This window comes from Hemicordylus capensis, chromosome 2, assembly GCF_027244095.1.
Source record: "Hemicordylus capensis ecotype Gifberg chromosome 2, rHemCap1.1.pri, whole genome shotgun sequence".
Taxonomy (NCBI): domain Eukaryota; kingdom Metazoa; phylum Chordata; class Lepidosauria; order Squamata; family Cordylidae; genus Hemicordylus; species Hemicordylus capensis.
This window is the reverse complement of record NC_069658.1, coordinates 388,922,611-388,945,589: the sequence shown is the minus strand read 5'-3', so window position 1 is coordinate 388,945,589 and position 22,979 is coordinate 388,922,611. Positions and strand designations below refer to the sequence as shown.

General features: G+C 45.0%; 1 protein-coding gene across 8 annotated transcripts in view; it reads right to left on the bottom strand.

Annotated features, from left to right (window-relative positions):
* Window positions 1–22,979, bottom strand: part of SEPTIN9 (septin 9) — a 322,440-nt gene that overhangs the window by 65,538 nt on the left and 233,923 nt on the right. The window contains exon 1 of one of the 8 annotated variants that reach the window (XM_053296386.1): window positions 11,282–11,376. The exons of 6 other annotated variants lie outside the window; for them this stretch is intronic. The gene's annotated coding sequence lies outside the window, so the exon portion shown is untranslated. Of the gene's footprint in view, window positions 1–11,281; window positions 11,377–22,979 lie in introns of those variants that run through there. One more of the 8 variants, XM_053296387.1, reaches the window with a different exon arrangement.

The following is a 22,979-nucleotide window of genomic DNA, read 5'->3' as shown; positions in this document are numbered from 1 at the left end:
CACTTTAGTCCACAAATTATTCCACTGTAATCTATGGAGGCTAATCTAAGAAACCCTTCCTTCTAGTAAACAGACTGAGAGCAGTCGCCTAAAGCTCTGTTCCTCAATTCACAAGTGTAGTCCTACTAACCTAATGAGTCTATTTCAGAGTAAGACATGGAAAATGGCCTGAAAGGGCAATATATAAATTTGTATGAAGAGAGAGAAGAATGTGGGTAAATGTGGGTAATCAAGAAGAAATGTTTTATTTAAAAGATCAGGACCCATAACATCTGTGGGTGCCATTTTCAATGAGCACATTGTTAATTTCATCCATTGGACAACTTGTTTCTCCACAGAAAAAAACCAGTAAGAGTTCTGAGGACATGGGTTGTTGTTTTTTTAATATGGATTTTTTACTTTTGAGAACAGAGAGTTTTCCTGGGAGATCCTTTAGGCCTTAATTCACTTCAAGGTTTAAACCTCAGAGCTTCTGGGAACTGAGTTTAACCGCTGCAGTAGGAAATCTGCATTCACCCTGTATCGAATCCACTGACTACTGGTCCTACCAGGTTTATGCCAGGTGGTTTCAGGCCCATCTGAGCAATTTATCTTGTAGATGTATCATATAATCCCAAAACTCAGTGTCAGGCATGTAGAAGCTGCAGAGCAAGAGTATGCCACTACACAGAACACACCAAAAAGCCAAATAAATTCTAATAAACTTCACAATCTGGCAATATCTTTATGAAGACTAGTTAACATGATGCAGAGTTTCAAACAGAAATTTTTCAAGTTCTTCAGAACTCTTAATCAGGCTGAATGGCAAAGCAAAAGAAGCTGATGGAGAAAAAGAACTGGCCATGATGGCAGAGTCCCAAAGTCTGCAGATTAACTGTATTAAGGAGTGCAGGAGGAATTACACAGACTTAGACCGATTAGTCTCACAAGGTACTAGACATGGATTTCAAGACATACCTAGCACTACAGAGAGAAACAATCAGGAGTATTGGTCCATTTTTAGGGGGAAAAAAATTTCGCAGTTTCTTGGTCCTTTCTCTAGCATCAATTGAAGAACATGGGCCCCTAGTAAAGAAGAGAACAGAAGTAAACAGAAACATGGCAGTCTTGATTTTACCAAAGCTGGAGATTAACTCCCTCCCTCTCTCTCTCTCTCTCTCTCTCTCACACACACACGCGCACACACACACACACACACACACACACACACACCAAGTAAAGTCCCATCTTTTAGATATTAAAATAGATTCCTCCGGTTTCAGGATCCCTCTCCAGGATGGCTAAACAAAGCATGCTTTGATTTAAGCACTTGTGGCCAATCTTCTGAGGAAGGCCCAAAAATCAGAAGTGATGTAAGCAAGGATTCTAGCCAGACCCTGGGGGTTCTGTGGTCTGGCATAGCTGCTGTCCTTTGTTAGGAGTTACAGAGTCACAGATCTCCAACCTGCTGGCTTGAAGAAAAAATCTGGGCTTCATGGCTCCAGACTCTCCTTTTGCTAACTGACTGGGCTGTTTTCATTTGCAGTGACAAATGAGTTGTTAAAAGTTTCCTGTTTATCTCTGTGGGGCAGCACCAGAAGCTGAATGTGTGCTCTTGTGGAGGATATTTCTCCCACCCGCTTCCTCGTCAAGGAAGAGCTTCCCTGGGAAACCAATGTACACTCCCCTAGTTACAGTCAAATTGTGTAGCAGCAAATGCCTCCCAACACAGGGCTAAGTGAAGGAAGGCCAAGTTTGTATGATGGTGGTCCAGAAAATCCTCAAGTGACTGTATGTCAGGGTAATGTCTTATATTCCTCTCTAATTTACAATTTGGGAAATGGATACACCTGACCCTACAATTAATGCCGGCCTACAGGCCCCCGCAAGGAAAACTCCTCCCCACTCTCTATACTTCTTGAGCTGCACTGAAGAGACAAGACCAAGACCAAAGCATGAAAGGAGGAGTTTACCAAAAGAAAACCATAGGGCTGTGTGGCACCAGAAGTCGAAATCAACTTGATGGCACACTTTACCTTTACCTTACTGTTGATTTAACCTACTGTCTCGGGGAAAAGAGTAGCTATTGCACATCTGGGTGGGACTGCTGAGGAAAAAAGCAATTGTGGCCCTTGGGATTCCAAGATCCTTGCTGTCTCTATTTTATTAAATTCTACATTAGACCCTGAACATTGCAGGGGCAACAAATGTTTTGCAAAAATCCAAATTTAAAAAAGTTTGAATTACATCATTAGGTGGATGCCTTGCTACCTTGGGATTACATCTGGCCACTTCTTGTCCAGAGAAACAGACTTTGGATTAAAGCCCTGTAGTGATCAGCCTCCCCTCCCTCTAAGATTTAACAAGGAGTGAGCCCTTGTCTCAGCTGACAGGCTGGTGAACTCCAGGGCAGCCACTCTGTACACCAGGTGGGTGGGACCTAGAGTGTGGTTGCTGGGAATTCTGGGAACAAGAAGGTTGGTCTGTGCTGGAGAAGCGTGTGTAGTAAAGCTTAGTGAGGGGCATGGAGTTTTTGCTCCCTCATGGTCAAAGCCAGCATGGAGGTTTCTCAAATGGAGTAAATGCAGATCCTTGAGAGACAGAATGTGAGGAAGCTTGATTTTCATCAGGTATTGGGTGAGTGTTCAAGGAAAAAGGGATTTGGCTTAGGGAACAGTTAGTCAAATTTTGTGTTAGAAACATATTTCTTTGTGTGTATGCTTTGCATATTCCTGATACTGTTCTATTATTGTTTACCTGCAACGTAATTAAAATAAGATACACTAGCCTACGCTCAAGCCACCTAGGACGTTACAAAAGACTCTGTAAACTTTTACGCATGCTTAAATGCAACCTGAAACTGCAGCCTAAGACAACCTATTTTTGTACTAAGTACTTTTGAGTGTATTTGAAACCTAAAAGCCTCAGGCGGATGCAGTCTGTACTAATTGAATAAAACAGATTTTTGGTTCTTTTCTTTTTTTTCAAGCCTCTCAGAGTTGGTTTTTAACTCAAGAAAAAGGGAGGGCATAAAAGGGATTTTTCTGGTGCAAAAGCATCCTCAAGCATTCAGCAGCTATCAGTTTTCTCATACTATGTAGGCCTACATGTGGAAGGTGGGTTTGTGGGGGTGGTGGGGGTGGTTTTTTTGCCCAATACCCAGTTACAGAGTGACCTTGGATTAAAGCATCCAATCCACTGGTCTGGTTCTCTGCAAGCTTTACGGTGCTTGGTGACAGCATTTTAAATCTACCGGAAATATAGAAAGGTTTTATGAGAAGCCCACCTAGGAAGCTCAGCAGGGACGACTCAGCATTTTCTTTCCCTCATGTGAGCTAGCTCTGAGATAAAGGCTTTAATCTGCTACAAGCCCAAGTTTATGTGGCAACAGTACACAGAAGCACTGTTCTGGTTCTCTGCCCAACCCCAGCAGTTTATCCTGGAGAGCATGCACAGTTAAAATGTGTTCCAGTTATCTGTGCAGAAAGCCTCTCCAACTGGAGGCCCCTGCAGAAGTCCCCTAGCTCAGACAGAGAAAGAGCTGTCCATATGGCAATTTCTCACTGAGAATGAGGAGGGAAGACGATACTAAGGCTCCATAGCAGCTGGTGTTGAACACCCTCTAGGTCTTGGAGAAGGCAGACCAGCTGCTTCAGGTACTGGGGAAACAACAAAACAAAGGCCACAACTTCTGTTTTCAAGTCACTACCTCCATTATCACCTACCCAAGTCCAACCTATCCTGATATGCTAAAAGGGCTCCACAAGCATAAACATCCATACATGATTCTCCAACTTAAAAATAAAAATGCTTCATTTAGATAACATGTATGCAAGGGGTAAATTATGTGTCAAATAGTCTGGTAACATGTTAAAGGTTAATAAATTTATTGTGGCATGAACTTTCTCATAGCACAGAGTACTTCATCAGATGTTATTATCTGAAGATTTATATATGCCTATGTATGAATGCATACACCAGGGATATGAGGCCAGATAGGCCAGCAATGTGTGAGAGAGAGGGGGGTGCCACAGTACAAAGGTGAAAAGAGATCCATTCAAGAGACCTAGTCAGGGTGGGTGTGGTCCATTTCATAGTGGCAATGAACTGGCAAAGCAAGGTGGATAGCGTATATTCACCTTGTCCCACCAAAAGAGGGACAATTACATTCTGTAGTAAGCTACCTACTCCAGCCTCTAAAACCCATCCAATCTACAAATGAATTTCAGCTCAGCAGCTTCATGACAGAGTCTGCCTCCAAAGGTCTTTTGTGACTTTTTGTGTTGAAGTATGGCAAATGTCCTACAGATCTACTACAGAATGTCCATGGAGGCTGAAGTGCTCCCTCACTTCATTCTGAACATTGCCATTTTAAAATCTGTCTTGTGTCCATTTATTCTCCCATGATTCAAGATAGTCTAATCTGGCCTATTGCATGGCAGAAGAGCACTAATGACACAATAGTGTGCATCACATAAGACAATGTGTAGGTGAACGAGCCCTTGATGACATGGTGGATGTTGTTGAGCTTTGCAGCTGAAGCACTCATACAACACCACAGAATGCCTATTGCTATGCAGATTGACAGGGGTGAAGAAATGTTGGCTCAGTTTATCAGCCAGACAAAATATTTTACTCGTCAAGCTATATTGGAACATAGCTCATCTGGACTTTTTTCACTTGTCAGGCATCATTTTTCACTTGTCTCAGACTAGTAGACTAGTGGGTTAATAACATTAATCTCTGGAGATTAATAACATTATAGAATATATTTCTAACATGGATACTACCCAATAAGTAACAAATTATAGCTTTCAAATAATCTCTCAACATGGAGATGTTCGGAAACAAGTGTTCAGGGATGAGCTAATTTGCTATCTCTCTCATACACACACACACACACACACACACACACACACACACACACACATTTCTCACAGACTGCCGATTGTGGAGTAGTACAGTGCCCAGAATGGACAGTCATAATTCACAGTTAATAGTACTCAGCATTTATATATTATGTTTCGAATGTTCAAAGTACCTGACACTCACATTATGAGAGCCAGTATGGTATAGGGGTAAGAGTGTGGGTAGATAGAATACTGGACTCGGGAGGTCCAGGTTCAATTCCCACTTCAGCCATAAAGCTCACTGTTTGACCTTGCGAAGTCACTGTCTCTCAGTCTAACCTACCTGGTAGGGTTGCTATGAGGGTAAAAGTGCTGAAAGTTTAGTCACAAAACCATTTGGAAGAAGAACAAGATAAAGGTCAGTCAGAGAGAGCTCATCAATCCTTACTATTGTAAGGCAGGTCAAAATTATTCCCATGGTACACATGGGAGGCTGAGCTGGAGAGACAGTAGCTTGTCTAAGGCCACCTAGTTAGGCGGGGCGAGGTTTGAATGGGAGAGTTCTCCACTTTAAGAAAGCACATCCAGGTAGGGCTCGGAAAGGCTCCTGCTTGAAACCCTGGAGAGCTACACAGGCCAGTCCATGCAAACAACACTGAGCTAGAGAGACCAATGCTCTGACTCAGAATAAAGCAGCTTTGTGTGTTTCTATACACTAATAATTCCAAAACAATGAACAACATCCTCTCCTTGCAAAACACTAGAATAAAACTCCCTGGGGTTTGTTTATATATAGGTGATAAGAATAAAGGGACCTCATGCACACATCTTTTGTGACCTACATCATGGGGTAAATCAGTAGTAGTCCAAGTATTATGCCGGGGGGGTGGGGGATAACAGCCTTCTACTTACGTTATGCAAGAGAGACTACAGCTGCACTCTTACCTTGCAGTTAGCAAACTACCCTCCTGCCACAGCTTAGGTAAATTAAACAACCTCTTCTTAGCACAGGGGTAGTGCAGAGGCTAGAAAGCTACACCTTGGACAAGACCTTTTCTCTTAAGAACATAAGAACAGCCCTGCTGGATCAGTCCCAAGGCCTATCTAGTCCGGCATCCTGTTTCACACAGTGGCCCACCAGGTGCCTCTGAGAAGCCCACAGGCAAGAGCTGAGGGCATGTCCTCTCTCCTGCTGTTGCTCCCCTGCAACTAGTATTGGGAGGCATCTTGCCTCTGAGGCTGGAGGTGGCCTATAGCCCTCATACTAGTAGCCATTGATAGACCTGTCCTCCAAAAATTTATTTAAATCCCTCTTAAAGCCCTCAAGGCATTGTTTTATTTAAGATGAGCACCTGCATGCATGCACACAAAATTCCAGCCCCCCGTGCAGCTGTTTCTAGCAGCCACACAGGCTCACCATGCTGCTGCTCCCACCACCTTTCCCTCCTGCCGCCATACTGCCCGCCAAAGTCCTAGCTGGTTTCCCCTCTTCTCCTCCTCCTCCCTCCTGCCAGGCTTCCTCCTCCTCCAGCAGAAGTCTCGCTAGAAGATTCCAAACTCCCCTCTTGCAAGACATCTGACAAGATCTGCAGTTGGAGGAGATGGTGGCTCCCGACAGCCCAGAGCCACATCAGCACTGTGGTGTGGCATGGCCGCCACGAGGACAGAACAGGCAAGATTCTGCTTAAGTGACAGAACGCCTTCCGGGGTGGGGGGAGGTGAAAAAAGTTTGTGCATCACAGAGAGAGGAATGCTGGTCTTGGGGTAGCAAGCATGACTTGTCCCCTTAGCTAAGCAGGGTTCACCCTGGTTGCATATGAATGGGAGACTAGAAGTGTGAGCACTATAAGATACTCCCCTCAGGGGATGGAGAGATTCCTGCCAGCAACCTTGGAGAAGCCACTGCCAGTCTGTGAAGACAATACTGAGCTAGATAGACCAATGGTCTAACTCAATATATGGCAGCTTCCTATGTTCCTATTAAGCATTTCCCCCTCCCCCACCAAAAATCTATTTTTATGCACATGAGTAGGTGACACTTCAGTACAAGGATTTGTATGTAACATACTTTGCCTCTTAAACCTATAACCCAGTGGGATGTTTGAGTGGGGGTATCTTTCTTATGTGTCGAGATTTTTAAAAAAACATCTGTCTATTTTTTAAAAGCATCTTTACAACTGTTTGCTTTTCCAGTTTCTTTAATTTGGGTAACTGCTTAGTATGTTCTGTCTTTTTTTTTTTTTTTTTTTTAAAAAGCAGATTTGGCATGCAGGATCTTTCCACAACACCATACCAGTGTCCAATACTTGATTAAAAAAGAAACTTTTAAAACAATCATATTATATAATATTATATTAATATTATATAAGCTTATTATATAAGCTTCCCAAAGTTCTATGTGACAGAGAGCTGGTGTGTTCCTCCTGTGATGCTCAGGACAGGACCCAACCCCACAATACTTTCATTGTTTTATTTTCAAAAATTCTAGAACAGGTTTCAGAATGTTTTTATTATTCTTAAATGTGAAGCAAAAGAAAGTAAAAATCTAATTTTATAAACAGACATAATTGTTAAATACACTTCAAGTTTCCTCCCATATTTATGGTGTGTGTGTTTTACATCTATAGTGGCACTGGAACATAATAATGCACATGCGCACACACTACCTTTATACTGCTGCCCAGAACAAAGCTCATTCCACTCACTGATGAAAAAAATTAGAGTGCACACTGCCTCCAGGCTGTTGGATATCACCATGTCGCAGGGAATTCCATAGGTTGATTACGCGTTGTGTGAAAAAGTACTTCCTTTTGTCAGTCCTAAATTTCTTGGCAATCAGTTTAATGGAATGACCTCTGGCTCTACACACCATGCATGATTTTATAGATCTCTATCATGTCTCCCCTCAGCTGTCTTTTGTCTAAACTAAAAAACCCCAGGTGTTGCAGCCTTGCTTTGTAAGGAAGGTGCTCTAGGCCCCTAATCATATTGGTTGCCCTCTTCTGCACCGTCCCCAGTTCTATAATGTCCTTTATGAGGTATGGTGACCAGAACTGTATGCAGTACTCCGAATGTGGCTGCACCATGGTTTTGTATAAGGGCATTATAATATTAGCAGTTTTATTGTCAAACCCCTTCCTAATGATCCCGAACATGGAATTGGCCTTTTTCACAGATGCCACACATCGTGTCAATATTTTCAACGAGCCCGCCACCATGACCCCAAGATCCCTCTCCTAGCCAGTCACTGACAACCCAAAGTGGGGTAGTGGTTAGAGTGGGACCGGGAGACCCGAGTTCAAATTCCCATTCAGCCATGAAACTAGCTGGATGATTCTGGGCCAGTCACTTCTCTCTCAGCCTAACCTACTTCACAAGGTGGTTGTGAGGAGAAACTTATGTAGTACACCACGCTGGGCTCCTGGGAGGAAGAGTGGGATAAAAAATGTAAACAACAACAACAAAAACAACTCCTCAGACCCCATCAGTGTATATGTGAAGTTGGGGTTTTTTTTGCCCCAATATGAATCACTTTACACTTGTTAACACTGAACCAGATTTGCCATTTTGTTGCCCACTCCCCCAGTTTGGGCAGATCCTTTAGGAGCTCCTCACAATCTGTTTTGGATCCCACTACCCTAAATAGTTTGGTGTCCTCTGCAAATTTGGCTACATCACTGCCTATTTCTAGATCATTTATGAATAAATTAAAAAGCTCTAGTAAGAATTTTGGTACAATACAACATACCACACTGCAGAGCCTGATCATCTTCCTGTATTTGGGTCTGCAAGAAGAGGACTACATGGTCAAACCCATGCAAACCTTGTTTTAAAATACAGCATTAGAAGTGCAATGTATTTATCAGCCATGCTCTGGCAATCATCACATTTATGAAAATTATGGAAAAACAATTTGCCTAAAATAATCAGATGAGCTACAGCCCTACAGTTCATCTTGCTTTTATTACCACTTATACTGATCCATCAGTGGATAACTTCCAGAGGGGTACCTGTGTTCATCTGCAGGAAGCATGAACAAGAAAGAGTCTTGCAATACCTTAACGACTAGAACATTTATTGTAACATTAATAAATGTGTGCTTTTGTGCCAAAATACATTGCTGACGGTGACATGGGACTCTTTGCTGCTTTCATCAGTGCACTTGATTCTTATAAAGCTGTATTGCTTTATAACGTAAGAAAAGATAGCTCTCTGAAGTTCAGACAGTAAGCATCTTGGAGCAAAGATGAGGGCAAGACAATATGGGGGTGGGGAGCAGAATGTGAGAAGCAGATTGGGATCATCCCAAGCAAATGCAACTAAATATGCCGAGACTTACTTTTGGTTGGGAAAGAGAACTAAAAAGTTAGGCCATAGGATTCACAGAACAGATGGGAGTTTGAAGAGGAATGTGAATGAAGCGAGATTTGCTCCTGAACAAGCAACTCATTCCTGGTTAAGAGCAAAAAGGGCTTGCAAGCAAGATTTAAGTAACTGCAATCTGTCTCTCCATCAACATGGAACAATTGCACAGTTACAGCCCCAGCAGCTGCACATGCTCAGTCTCTGGTACCAGCTTCTTTATGAGGCTGGGAATAGGGAAAGAAAGTTCTTCCTTCATAGGGAGTGGGGGCAGACAGGAGCTCTCAGTGGGCTCCTAGAGTCTAATCAGTTCAGGCTCATCCTAGATTCACTTTTGTTTGCCATGAAGTGGAGAGAGAAAAGGTCATTCTCTCCTCCCCCAAGAATTAAAGGAAGGATACTACCTTTCAAGGTTTTCAAGGCACAGTTATTTAAGAACTTGTTTGAGGAGGGTGTGTGCCATGTGTACACAAAACCTCTGTTGGAAGAAATGGCAAAGGGGCACCCACAGGGAACTTCAGCCCCCAAGCACCTTGGCACCGTTTTTGGTTAATGCACACTTAGGAGCCCCAGGGCCCTGTGCTTCTGGGTCCTTCATTTTTCTGAAGCTGCAGAAAGCTTTACTTTGAATTTCTAGTCTATTTCTTTATTTCCTTCCTACTCTGCCCTCCAAAACACACTCCCTTCTCATACTTGCATCCTCACTCACATGGCTACAGCTCTCTGCCCCCTCTTGAATACGTCTAGGCCTCAAAATCCCACATTCGGATGGAGCACGTGTGGGTATGGAGAGGAGAAAGAGAACGTGTTGACTAACTCCTAAATAACACCCCCCCCCGCCAACAAACACCTGGCACACAGAGGACCCAGCCACAGAGGCTTACATTCATCACACTTTGTTGCAAAGTTTACCCAAGAGGAGATTAGTTTTTAAAAAGCTATAGAGTTGCAAGTAGATCTATTTCCAAATGAAATGACACACAGGTTACTGAGCAATAAGCAGATACATTCAGGAGTCCCCCATTGACTAAGAAAGGATATAAGATGTGATTTTGTTCAGTGATGCCCCAAGTATCCCACAACACCATAGAGCAGAACGAGCAAGTACTTAGCCCCACAGCAGTTCCTGAAAAGCCAACTCTCATGCTCTAGGACGTCCTTTACTGGAAATGTTATCTGGCAACTTCTCTGCCTCCTTCCCTTCCCACCCCCAAGTAGCACCACGGGAGCCGCCGGGAAGAAGTCCTGCCTGGGATTCATGCAATTCTCAAAGAAGTGGCAAAGTCCCAGCAGCACTTCGGAACAGAGGAAAGCTGGGGTGGGGGGGAGAGAAGAGGAGAGAAGAGTCCCCCGAGGAACAGTTAAGAGTTTAAAAGCCAAGGCATGTACAAGTCCAGCACCTACCTCCGGGGCTTATGTTCTGCAAAGACAGGAAAACCCAGGCACTCACACTGTGCTTTCTCAAGCCAGATGGCTAGATAATAAGTAGTGAAGGGGATCGGGTGGGGGAAGTTACAGTAAAGTTTCGTCTCTTCTCTTTAGAGTGCAACTGTATGAAGCGGGGTGGGGGGAGCAAGAAAAGAACTAATCAGAGGCAGAAATTAGCACACTCGGCTCCACTGGCCAAATATTTACAAAGAGATAGCTATGAGGCACAGAGCCCTTTTCTTTCCGCAGCAAAGAAATCTGGTCAAGGCATGGAAACTGAATTCCCCCACTCCCTGCTTCTCTCTGGTTACAGGGTCCCAGGCATGAGGCTCACAAGCTTTCCTTCTGGTGGGGCTAAGAACATCCTCTTGCACCACCCCCAAAACCGAGACACCACTAAGCCTGGATGGGAAAGAACCTCGAAGCCTTCCTTCCTCAGAAATCCAATTGCCTTGTCATAAAACAGCCCACAAAACACAAGGATTCCTTCCCTGGCTCCAGCCCACCCTTCCTGCCCCCCTCTTTCCCCCCTGCACAAAGCCAGAATGGCAAAGCAACCTGAGGCAGGAAGGGGGCCCCCACAATGTATCTATAGCACATTGCAAGGGATAGAAAAAGTTTGAATTATTTCAAAGAACAAAGGCAGTTTTGAGGAGACTCACCCAAGCAGCTGAAAACTCTCTATTCTCCTGGCTATGTTAGCAGAGAAGACCCGCCCCCTCCAGGGTCACATGGTTCAGAATGCTAGTCAATGATCAAAGGAGCATTGTCACTCTGTGAATAATGAGCATCCTACAGTGCAGTGGAGGTAGGCAGGGGGTATAATTACTGCCCAGGGGTGCAGATAGCAAAACAGAATCCGCTAAGAAAAAGGGGAAAGTGCAGATGGGCTGTTTGAAAAGAAGGCGGCTGTACAAGTTATGCCGAAGACAGCAGCACAGTGTCTCCAAGGAGGAGGGAAGATGGAAAGAGTTTGAGTCTGCCATGTAACTAACGTCTCAGCCCCAAACATGCTCAATGAAAAATAAACCTAATTTGTTTCAGCAGGACCTTCGTGTAAATCTGCTCAGGTTTGTAGCCTAGTCTGCGCACAACTAAGAGTAAGTCCCATCAACTCTGTGGGACTTACTTCCATGTAAATGTACTCAAAATCAGGCTACATGATTTCCCCCCACATCTGATGAATGAGCTGGCCAAGGCAGCAATGTGCAATGTGATCCTATATATATATTTACTTGCAAGGAAGCCCCATTACATTCAGTGGGGGTTTTCTCCAAGCATAGTAACAGTCCTGTGCACACTTACTAAGAGGTAAGCTCCAACGAACTCAGTAATCTTATTTCTGAGTCAATTTCGCACAAGAGCAGAAGGCTGGCGAAGAACATGAATGCTAATTCAAAGCAACAACAACAACAAAGTCAGCAAAGAGACCCAAAGCACAAACAGCAGGCTTACATTTACTACCACACATGGAAGTAGCAGGAATGCAAAAAAACTACTGTAGTGCAATTGTTAGGATTTTGCAGCTGGGCATAGGAAACCCTGTCTCCAATCCTATGCTTTGTTTAATTATGTAGCCCACTGAGTGGATTTGGACAAATCATTCACTGCACAAGTCTACCTCGCAGGGTTGTTGTGGTTAAAGTATTATTAATTTTATATTCCCTTTTTCAGTAATAAAGTTCTCAAAGAGCAGAAGGAAGGAGTTCTGTAGCCCCAGAAGGGCTGACAATTTAAAAAGAAACATAAGGAAGACACTTGCAACAGTGGAGGGATGCTCTGCTTGGAGAGATCACTGGAGGGATGCTATGCTTGGCTGAACAGAGCCAGTGACTCTCTGTCTCCTAAATATAAGAGAGCCACCACTAGAAAATAGGGATGTGCAAGAACTGGTCCAGAGGCCATGTTGGAGGCCTCCAAACCGGTTCGGAACTGGGCCGGTCCGGCGGTCCGGCACTGAGGGGGGTCAAACTTTAAGGGCGGGGGGGGTAGTACTTACCCCTCCCGCCGCTCTTCCCCCTCCGGCGCTGTATTTAGAAGTGAAGTTTGGGGGGCGGCAGCGTTCCTCCCTGCCGCCCCTGCCCCCGTCGTTGCCAGGAAGTAGTGTAAATAGCAGCACTCATGCGCCCGTCGTGGCGCGTGTGCGCCTGTCGCCGCCGTGCGTGCACGTGCCGCATACGTCACACGCAGCGTGCGTGTGATGTATGCGGCATGCGCGCCACGACGACACATGCGTGCTGCTATTTACACTACTTCCTGGCAACAACGGGGGCAGGGGCGGCAGGGAGGAACGCTGCCGCCCCCCAAACTTCACTTCTACATACAGCGCCGGAGGGGGAAGAGCGGCGGGAGGGGTAAGTACTACCCCCCCCGCCCTTAGAAAGTTCGACCCCCCTCAGTGCCGGACCGCGCCTCCGTGGTTCCGTGCACACCACTACTAGAAAAGGGGCCTTTTTGCCCAGTTACTGCTCCAAAGCTCTGAGATTTATTTGTTTATTTTTATTTTTTACATTTTATATCCCGCTCTTCCTCCAAGGAGCCCAGAGCGGTGTACTACATACTTAGGTTTCTCCTCACAACAACCCTGTGAAGTAAGTTAGGCTGAGAGAGAAGTGACTGTCCCAGAGTCACCCAGCAAGTATCATGGCTGAATGGGGATTTGAACTCGGGTCTCCCCGGTCCTAGTCCAGCACTCTAACCACTACACCATGCTGGCTCTGAGATCTTCATATGAGATCTTCATATTCAAAAAATACCAGGGTGGTGGGGTGACATACATAGGCAACTTCCCTCCCCTGATCACACAGAGTGCTGGTGCGCCCTCCACCTCCAGCTGAGGAACTCTTCCCATGCCGCAACATGGGTGCACGTATCTCAAACATGGATGGGGCATTAGACAGACCTGACTGGTGAAGGGCAGAGGGTGTGCGTGAGCAAATAAGAGTGCGTTACCCAACACCAATGCAAAAAGGACGTGCACAAAGTGAACATCCAGGACGGCAACCAGACAGAAGACCGAGGAATGACTAGATTCGCATGGGTGCAAGCTAGGGGTATGAGCTGGTGGCCTCAGGCACAGATGTGAGGAGGAGCACAAGAGATAGCAAGCGCCGGGTCCCTGCCACCAGAGGCACCACCTCATGGTCCTTGCCCTGATGTTCATTTTCTGCTCCTCACCCCACTGGGGTGCATCTCTTCTACTAGAACAAGGCACTCCCCTGCTGCCCCTCCCTGCAGACTTGGTGGCAAAGTCTGAGAGCGTTCATACCTGTTGGTGCTGCTGCTTCAGCAACATGGCTGGAGAATGCTGAGCATCCACCTGCAAATAGGAGGGCATCACATTGTCCTTCGCCTCAAAATGGTGGCTCAAAAATGTCTTGCGCCATCCCTGGTCCCACTCTTAGTTGGGATATATGATTAGGCTTCCTGGCTTTCATCCTAAGCATGCTATGCAGAGTACTCAGCCCAATCCTAGGCATGCTTACTCTGAAGTCAGTCTCCTATTGTTCAGTGGGGCTCCCCCCCCCGATAAGTGTGTAGAGGACAGCAACCTAAACATGCCTCTACTGACTTTTATCAGTGGGCTTGGACATATGAATACGATGAATATTTATATACTTATTTTCAACAAAAGTTCCAAAAGCAATTTACACAGATATAAACAAACAAAGAAAGTGACTGACTGACTGACACTCCCTGACATCCCTGTCCCCAAAGGGTTCACAAACTAAAAAAGAAACATAAGACAGACACCAGCAACAGCCAATGGTGGGATGCTGTACTGGGGATGGACAGGGCAAGTTGCTCTCCCCCTGCTAAATAAAGAGAACTACCATTTTAAAAAGGTGCCTCTTTTGTTTGGTCAGCATGTCTAAGGCTTCATAGGATCAGGCTCTTACTCATAACTAGGTCCCCCTGAAATCAAGAGGACTTGCTTCCTGGTAAGCACATACAGCATTGGGTTGTAAACCTTTTTAATTTGAAATAAATCTGGCTGTAGGAGAACTTTCATAGCAATTGAGGGAAGCAATGTTAGAAATTATTGCTATAAACATGGCCCACTCTTTCAATCAGGATTTCCATGTATCAGGATTCCCTAACTCCACTGAAAAAGAAAGACAGGCTTCTATGCGGACAGGAATGAGGTAACATTTGACAAGTTATTATTTTGGCATTTGCTTCTGTAATGAAGTACAGTACACAAACTGTGCTCATCTTCTCAAAGAGAGAAGATGGCATTAATTCACAGCAGTTGGTTTTCTGGAATGTCTACGTGTTGGGAGGAAATATGGAAATGATAGCTTAGCTGTGGGAAAAATTGAAATGCTGTTGGGAATATTTGATGGACCTAAGAGGAAGTCAGCTTCCAACACATGATTTTAATTTGTTTCTTCCCCCACTACCGCCACCCCATATATTAACAAGTGGGACTTCAAAACTCCCTGTGAGCTAAATAAATTAGAGAACAAAAATGGTTTAGTATTGTTACCAAGCTAATCCTAGAAAGCTACATACCAACAAAAGCAGAGAAGATTGGATCAAATTATGTTGCCAAGAGCAGAGCCTTTGATCACAAAGGCTTGCAAACTCACATCAACACATGTTGGTCCCATTTGATAGCTAGGGTTGCTGCTTTTTCCAGGCAGAGTTCCCATGTTTTCAAAAGCTTGATGGAAGGCAGAAATTCAATAGATGGAGATTTCCCCTCACTACATCTCCATCCCACATGTTCATGCAACTGTTTAAAGGCACAGAAGCCTATTTTATAACCCACTCCTAAGTATATTACTTGGAAATGGATTGCAGTTGAACGTATGGCCAGGCAATGCATTCAGAAACAGGAGAAAGGCACCTACACCAGGCTAGTTCACATAACTGCCAGCAGGGTAGGAGAAGCACCTAGCCTAGCTTGGAGAGCCGGCAGGCCAGGTGCATTCCCGATTTTCAGTCATGTGCTTGTAAACATCAAGGTAGTAGGAGCTTGATCGTGTGCAAGGTTGTAGCTGGGTAGGATAAGTGTGCACTGGGTAGGATAAGTGTAGCTGGGTAGGATAAGGGGGCGGGGGCAGATCTGCCAATTCTAAAATCATGGGAAGAGCTGCAGTGCGTGAAATGCAGTTTTGGGGCTGCAGTAACTCAGCAGTGGGATCAAATGGAATCTGACCTTTTAGAGGAGGGGTGAACTGATAAATAAGTCAAAGGTCACACAGCCAAACTATGAATGTCACTTATTCAGTTAAACAGGAAATTAGTTGCATCATCATGGGATGCCATGGCCTGAGCTGTTCCAGAGAAAACAGCAGCAGCAAATAGATAACATTTTGGTTATATTCAGAGAGATACTGACCAAGATAGCAGGCAGCTTCAAGGAACAAACCAAAGTGCTGATAAACCAGCGCTTATTCCCCATTCCATGAACCATGGTGGGGATGAGTCTCTCTGTGGCAGAGCACATACTTGGCATGTGGGCATCTTCATCTAAAAGGATCTTGATTATTGTACACTCAGTGATGGGCAAGTGAATATTTAAAGTGACCCCTTTGAAAAGTTTTGCACTTAAGCTAATGTGAAAGTTGTGTCTGGGGTGTTAGATCTGCAAGGACTCAACACACACAAAATACCATTTGATGTTGCAGATATCAAGTGATAAACATGCATGTACAGTAATGGTGCAGAGGGGAAATGACTTGCCTAGCAAGCAAGAGGTTGCTGGTTTGAATTCCTGCTGATATGTTTCTCAGAATATGGGAAAACACCTATATTGGGCAGCAGCGATAAAGATGCTAAAAGGCATCATCTCATACTACGCAGGAGAAGGCAATGGTAAACCCCTCCTGTGTACTACCAAAGAAGACCACAGGACTCTGTGGGTGCCAGGAGTCGACACCGAGTCGAGGGCACAACTGTATGAGTAGAGTTACTATGAATACCCATGCTGATTTCATCTAGTCTGGCCTTCTGTTCTAGAGGTTCTGTTACAAAAACTACACAAGACCTCACAGGACAGAATGGCAAAGTGAAGGGGAGAATTAGCAAAGAGTGTGGGGTGGGAAAAGGAGAGCAGTTATATCTTTCTACTATAGCATGCATATGCACATGCGTGTGCGCGCACACACACACACACACACACACACACACACACACACACACCCCAAAAACTGGCAGCTCTATAGGACAGTTGTAGCATCCCTCTTGCCACTTTGTGGCACCAGTAAGAAAGCTCTACTAAGAAAGGAGAGTGGGGCACATTCCTTACACACATTTGACCATGCAAGCCCCCAAAAGCAAAACCCTGCATCAACCATTGGCTTAGAAATTGTTGCCTGTTTCTCATCTTCTGGAATTAGCATAGCAGTAACTTCTGTATCATATGCTCTGTTTATTGAAGGCTTCCATTAAAAATAAACAACAAAAAAAAACTCCTTAAAGCTCTTCCATAGTTCAACCTTAAAACCTTGATAGTACATTTTCCTTACCTGCTCCTTATTTATAAGTTGTGTGTGTAAGCAGCAGACTTGCCAGGACCAGCAGGGGCTACGGAACAGCCTGGAGTTGACCTTCAAGCTATGCATCGTTAAAATGTGCTGAGCTTGGCCAGTGTTTAAACCAGGCCTGCTCAACTTTGGCCCTCCTGCAGATGTTGGCCTACAATTCCCATAATCCCTGGCTATTGGCTGCTGTGGCTGAGAATTATGGGAGTTGTAGTCCAAAAACAGCTGGGGGGCCTAAGTTGAACAGGCCTGGTTTAAACTAACTCCACCTTCCTTACAGTGAAGGGATGAGAATGTTCATACTCCCGCAGTTTCACTGAAGTCAGCTCCAGAATAATGTTCCATTCTGACGTTACAGCAGTGAAATGGGAGCTGCTGCTTTTCCATGAGTCCATCCCACAATGCATCTGCAATGCTTAAAAGACAGGGCCAATCACACCATTTCTTCCCTGGCAAGCCTCATCTGTTTAGGACTGGAATGATGTTTGGACAGGGTAAAGACCTGCACTCTTAGCCCTGACTAAATGGTGTAATGTCTTTAAACATTATAGTCCTGCTGTGCAACAAACTAATGAAAAAGCAGCTCCTACACTGCTGCTGTAGCATGAAAGGATACCTAAATGGGTTAGACGTCAAGTATACAAATCTGCTGAGTGGTGCCGGCATGGAGAAACCAGCATGGAGAATCTGAAGTTCAGAAGTGCATCCATTGCAATCTGATACCTACGAACACCACGATATGCAGTTCTTCCTTGTCCAGCCCATCTGCAATGCAGATGGAAGGGTCCGTTGCTGGAGCGTTGTGAGCTATGTCTGCATGAGGAGATTTATGTTGTTAGCATGGGGACAGAAGAAAAGTTATCCACAGCTGCATGCAGCTACTTCAAAGAATCTCTAAACCGTTTCTCACAATTAGTGAGGAGGACTAGAGGGTGTACGGGGAGGAAGGCTTGGAAAGCTTGTCTCCCCTGCAGATGATTGGTTTTCTGGGTCTGGGTGTGGAGATTGTGGGCCAAGACGTTCAGCTGCCTCCTCTGGCAGCATGGAGGTTGGGGGCCGAGACGCATTGTCCTGGACCCTGGAAATCCCATAATGCACCATGTGAGTGTGCGGTGCATTGTGGGTATCCCCCCGGCAACAGGAGGGAGCCCTGCAGTCTCCCAACCCCGACTGCAAGCAACTGGTGCTGGCAGATGGTCTAGAAAATGGGGTTAAGGGAACTCACCCTCTTGACCCCATTTAAGTGGCTGGTTCTACAAGTAGGTTTGCTACTGAAGCTCTACCAGGATTGGGCATGATAGGCTTCCTTAGCCCGCTTTTGGCTGATCGTAAGAACAGCCTCCTTGTTTACCAAGAAATGGACATGCAGCACTTGGATACTTTTGTGCTGTGTTCAATATTATCTCAAATCTATCCTGTAAGACTCATTCAGCCAATGGCTATCACAAATGTCTTCACTGGAAGAAGACATTTGCAAGCATTTATCAGAATTAGAGGATATATATACATCAGAGGATATACTGTACAGTTTAGTAATCAAGGTGGCAGAAGGCGAGGGAGAGAGGGAGAGAGAGAGATTATGTCCTAGCCAGGTATCTAGAATATTCTTCGACCCTCACCACCCTTGAGGTATTGTCATTTGTTCAAGGTGCTATTCATACAGGTAAGTGTGTTTTGCTCACAACCTGAAGTTTATATTGACACCTGAAAATATGTCTCTAAGGGCTGTGCAGTTCCCAGGGACATACTTTCAGCTAGCACAGAGCTTCCTAGGGAAGGGGAGGATGTCAAACATTGCTCCTTCACCAGTGCAGTTAGTCTAGAAGTGTTGTTGTTTGCTCCTCTCGCTGCACGGGTGCTTCCATGCTCTGGATGTCAGTCAATATAAACTTCAGGTTGTGAGCAAAACACACTTACTTGTACTGAATAAATAATAATGTCTCTAGGTTGCTTCACTCATGGCATGTCATTTCATCTACAAATAAATATGTAACACATACATGTGACAAATACATCAAATGCATGCATTATTATTATTAACAATACCGACATAACTTTTTCAACCAAAAATGGTTGAAAAGTAATTTATATAGGGGAAAGGTTCCCTGTCCCCAAAGGGCTCACAAGCTATAAAGAAACACAAGTTAGACACAGCAACAGCCACTGGAAAGACACTGTGGATAGGGACATAGATACACATGTCAGAGAACCAGGATTAATGGTTGCTCTACACCATGTGTGTCTGTGGTAGCAAATAACTATTTTCCACTATGTAATAAGCAAAGAATCCCTCAGTCAGGCCCCTAGTTCATACTACAAGAGTAAAAATGCCTTTTTGCACAGTGATGGCACTTTATTCTCCAAGTAAAGTGAAAAATACTAGCTAGCAAGTGAATGACTTGGCTTGAAAGGAAGAAAATAGTTCTAAAAAAGAAGCAGCCACAGGAAACTCTTTCCCTGGGAAGATCATTGACAAGGATAACCAGAAACCCAGATCCACACTAAAGGCTCTTATGAATTCTTCGGAAATAGTTCAGCAACCGCAGGGATTTAGAAGAGTCCAAGGACCATAAGGTTTCTCTTGTCTCAATTAAGGTAGTTGTTCATCTCACACAGCAGGCCTTCCTGCCAAAGCATCATTTGCCCTGACAGCTCTGTTAATACTGCTGCTGAGAGACTGAAAAGCATTCAGTTGAGTGAGAGATCCCCTGCCCCCGCCCTTCTGTGGTGTACTCTTGGCCGAGTGATGCACACTAAATAATTATGTCCGAAGCATGGAGAGCAGTTATCCTTCATGCTAGTTAGTACCTAAACCAGTGCTTAAATTTTGGGGAATGGGCCCTTTAATGAAATCTATGAATTCCATCCAGACCTCCTCAATGTTAGCCTAATAATAATAATAATAATAATAATAATAATAATAATAATTTATTTTTACATTTATATCCCGCTCTTCCTCCAAGGAGCCCAGAGCGGTGTACTACATACTGAGTTTCTCTTTCACAACAACCCTGTGAAGTAGGATAGGCTGAGAGAGAAGTGACTGACCCAGAGTCACCCAGCTAGTTTCATGGCTGAATGGGGATTTGAACTCGGGTCTCCCCGGTCCTAGTCCAGAACTCTAACCACTATACCACGCCCATCACCTTCTAAAAACAGTTGCTGGGGGCATCTCAAAAAATAACCCAACCCCACCCCAGGCTCCTGTAATCTGAGCTCTGAATTCTGAACTAGATCTAGATAAGAAGTTTGCAAAAGAGGAGCTGGAAAGGGGCAGAAGAGGGCAACCAAAATGATCAGAGAGCTGAAGCACTTTCCTTATGTAGTAAAGTGGCACTATTTAAGGCTTTTTATTTATTTATTTATTTATTTTATTTAACATATTTTTATACCGCCCAAAACCTACGTCTCTGGGCGGTTTACAACAAGATAAAAACTTTTAACTTAGGGGGGAAATGGCTGGGAGGGCATGACTGAGGCTTACAAAATTATGAATTGAATGAAGACACGGAGAAAGAAAAGTTTTCCTCCTTCGCTCACAACATGAGAACCAGGGGCAGTGCTGGCTCATGGCTGTTCAACACGGCGAACGGAAAGGAGCCACCTGCCCCCATTGGCTCCACCCTCTGGGCCAGAGTGGGTCCTGATGTCACCCTGTTCCTTCCCTGTCCCTGACACTTCTTCCTTCTCGCCACCAAGTCAGCCTCACCTTCCGGGGCACACCACTGCTTGGTATTTTAGGCCAGCAGTGAGGCAAGATGCATGGAGCTAGCCTCTAGTGGCAGCCTCTCCTCCTCACCTGCTGTGTCAGAACCAGCAACTTGCTTGTTTGTGTTGTCATTTTCATCCCACTCCAGCCACAAGTTTCTCCCAAGTGGAGCTGCTGGTGCTGACATAGCAGGGGTACTGACATCACGAAGAGGCTGCCTACAATAGCAAGCAGTGCCCTGGGAGGCGAAACTGGCCTGGCAATGAGGAAGAAGAAGGGTGGTGTCAGAGTATGTAAGGTAGGGCTGCTAGGGGGGAGGAACACTGAGGAGGGGGAAAGTCAAGGGATGGGGCAGTGGTGGTGGCATCAGCAGACAGGTGGGGCCATGCCTGCCGTGAAGGTTGGGATGCTCACACTCACCCTCCTGAGGCACATTCACTGCCTGAGGCCATCGCTTAACCTTGCCTCATGGTGAAGCTATCCCATACCAGAGGTCATGCAATGAAACTGATTGGCAAGTGATTTAGGATGGACAAAAGGTGCACACTCAGTCTATCGAATTTGCTGCCACTAGAGCAGGGGTGGGCAAACTTGGCCCTCCAGCGGTCGTTGGACTACAACTCCCATCTTTCCCAGCCACAACAACTTGTGGCTAGGGATGATGGGAGTTGAATTTCAGCTCTCATGAGGGCCTTCTCTGTGGCCACCCCACTTCTTTGGAACACCCTCCCCCCTGACCCCCAGATTTATTCAGCCCCCTCCTTAGTTGCTTTTAAGGCCCTTCTTAAGACCTGCATTTTTAAGACCCACCCTTCTTCTTCCTCATTGCCAGGCCAGTTTCACCTTCCAGGGCACTGCTTGCTATTGTAGGCAGCTTATTCGTGATGTCAGTACCCCTGCTATGTCAGCACCAGCAGCTCCACTTGGGAGAAACCTGTGGCTGGAGTGGGATGAAAATGACAACACAAACAAGAAAGTTGCTGTTGCTGACACAGCAGGTGAGGAGGAGAGGCTGCCACTAGAGACTTTTACCCTTTAATTTTTTTATTTTTATTTTTAAATGGTTATTGTTATTATTCACTGCCTAGAGTCTTTGGAGGAGGCGGTATACAATAAATTTGTAATAAATAATACATAAGTAAATAAATTTAAACAACAGCTAGAGGGTCAGGTTTGCTCACCTCAACACTAGCTGTATTGATGACGACTAGCCTATATGGCTTTAAAGCAAGGTTAGACAGATTTATGGAGAACAAGTCTATCAACGGCTACTTTTCTTGATGGCGATATGCTACCTCCAGGTTCAGAGGCAGACTAGCTTCTGAATACCAGCTGCAAAAGTGCAGCAGGGGGCAGCTGGTTGGTGTCTATGGGAAACAGGATGCTGGACTAGACAGGCATTTGGTCTGATCCAGCAAGACTCTTCTTAGTTTCCTATGTTAGAGAGTCATAAAACTATAATGCAGTGGTTCCCAACCTCGGGGCCTGCAGATGACTACAACTCCCATCATCCCCAGCCACAATAAATTGTAACGGGCTGATGGGAGTTGTAGTTCAGCAACATCTGAGGGCCCCAGGTTGGGAACCACTGGTATAGTGCATCCACACACATGTTTAAGGGGTGGAAAGGCCTCTATAGATCTTATGTTGAAGCTAGTCATTTCAACCAGTCAGTGTAAAAAAGGTGCCCTGTGGGAAATGGTTCATAAATATGCAGAGCCAGCAAATCAAGAGTGCATGATATTCTGCTTTGCATAATTGCTTTACTTTCCTCAGTGCATACCCAAAGCTCTGTGCTGAGATTGCTTGATGAGATTTTACATGTGCGGCTTTTAAGAGGCAGAAGGGATCATTAGGACAGTTTTCTCTGAAGCCCCATGTAACACACAAGTTATCTGATTAGGCAGATCATGAGAAGGGCTGCTTCTGGGGGCTAGCATCCTGACCATCAGCCCGTCCTGAGTCCACTTGGAGCTTCTTCTGACCCTTCTAGAGGGAAGGTCTGGCATCTGGACTCTATCACCAATGGCCAGGGACCAGAAGAGGCTGCCCTAATTGTACTTTGGTGTGGCTTTTCAGTGTACGCTGCTTTGGGAGCCATGCTGGGCTGAAAACTGGGGCATACATATTATAAACAATTTGCTTCTACTACTGGCCTTT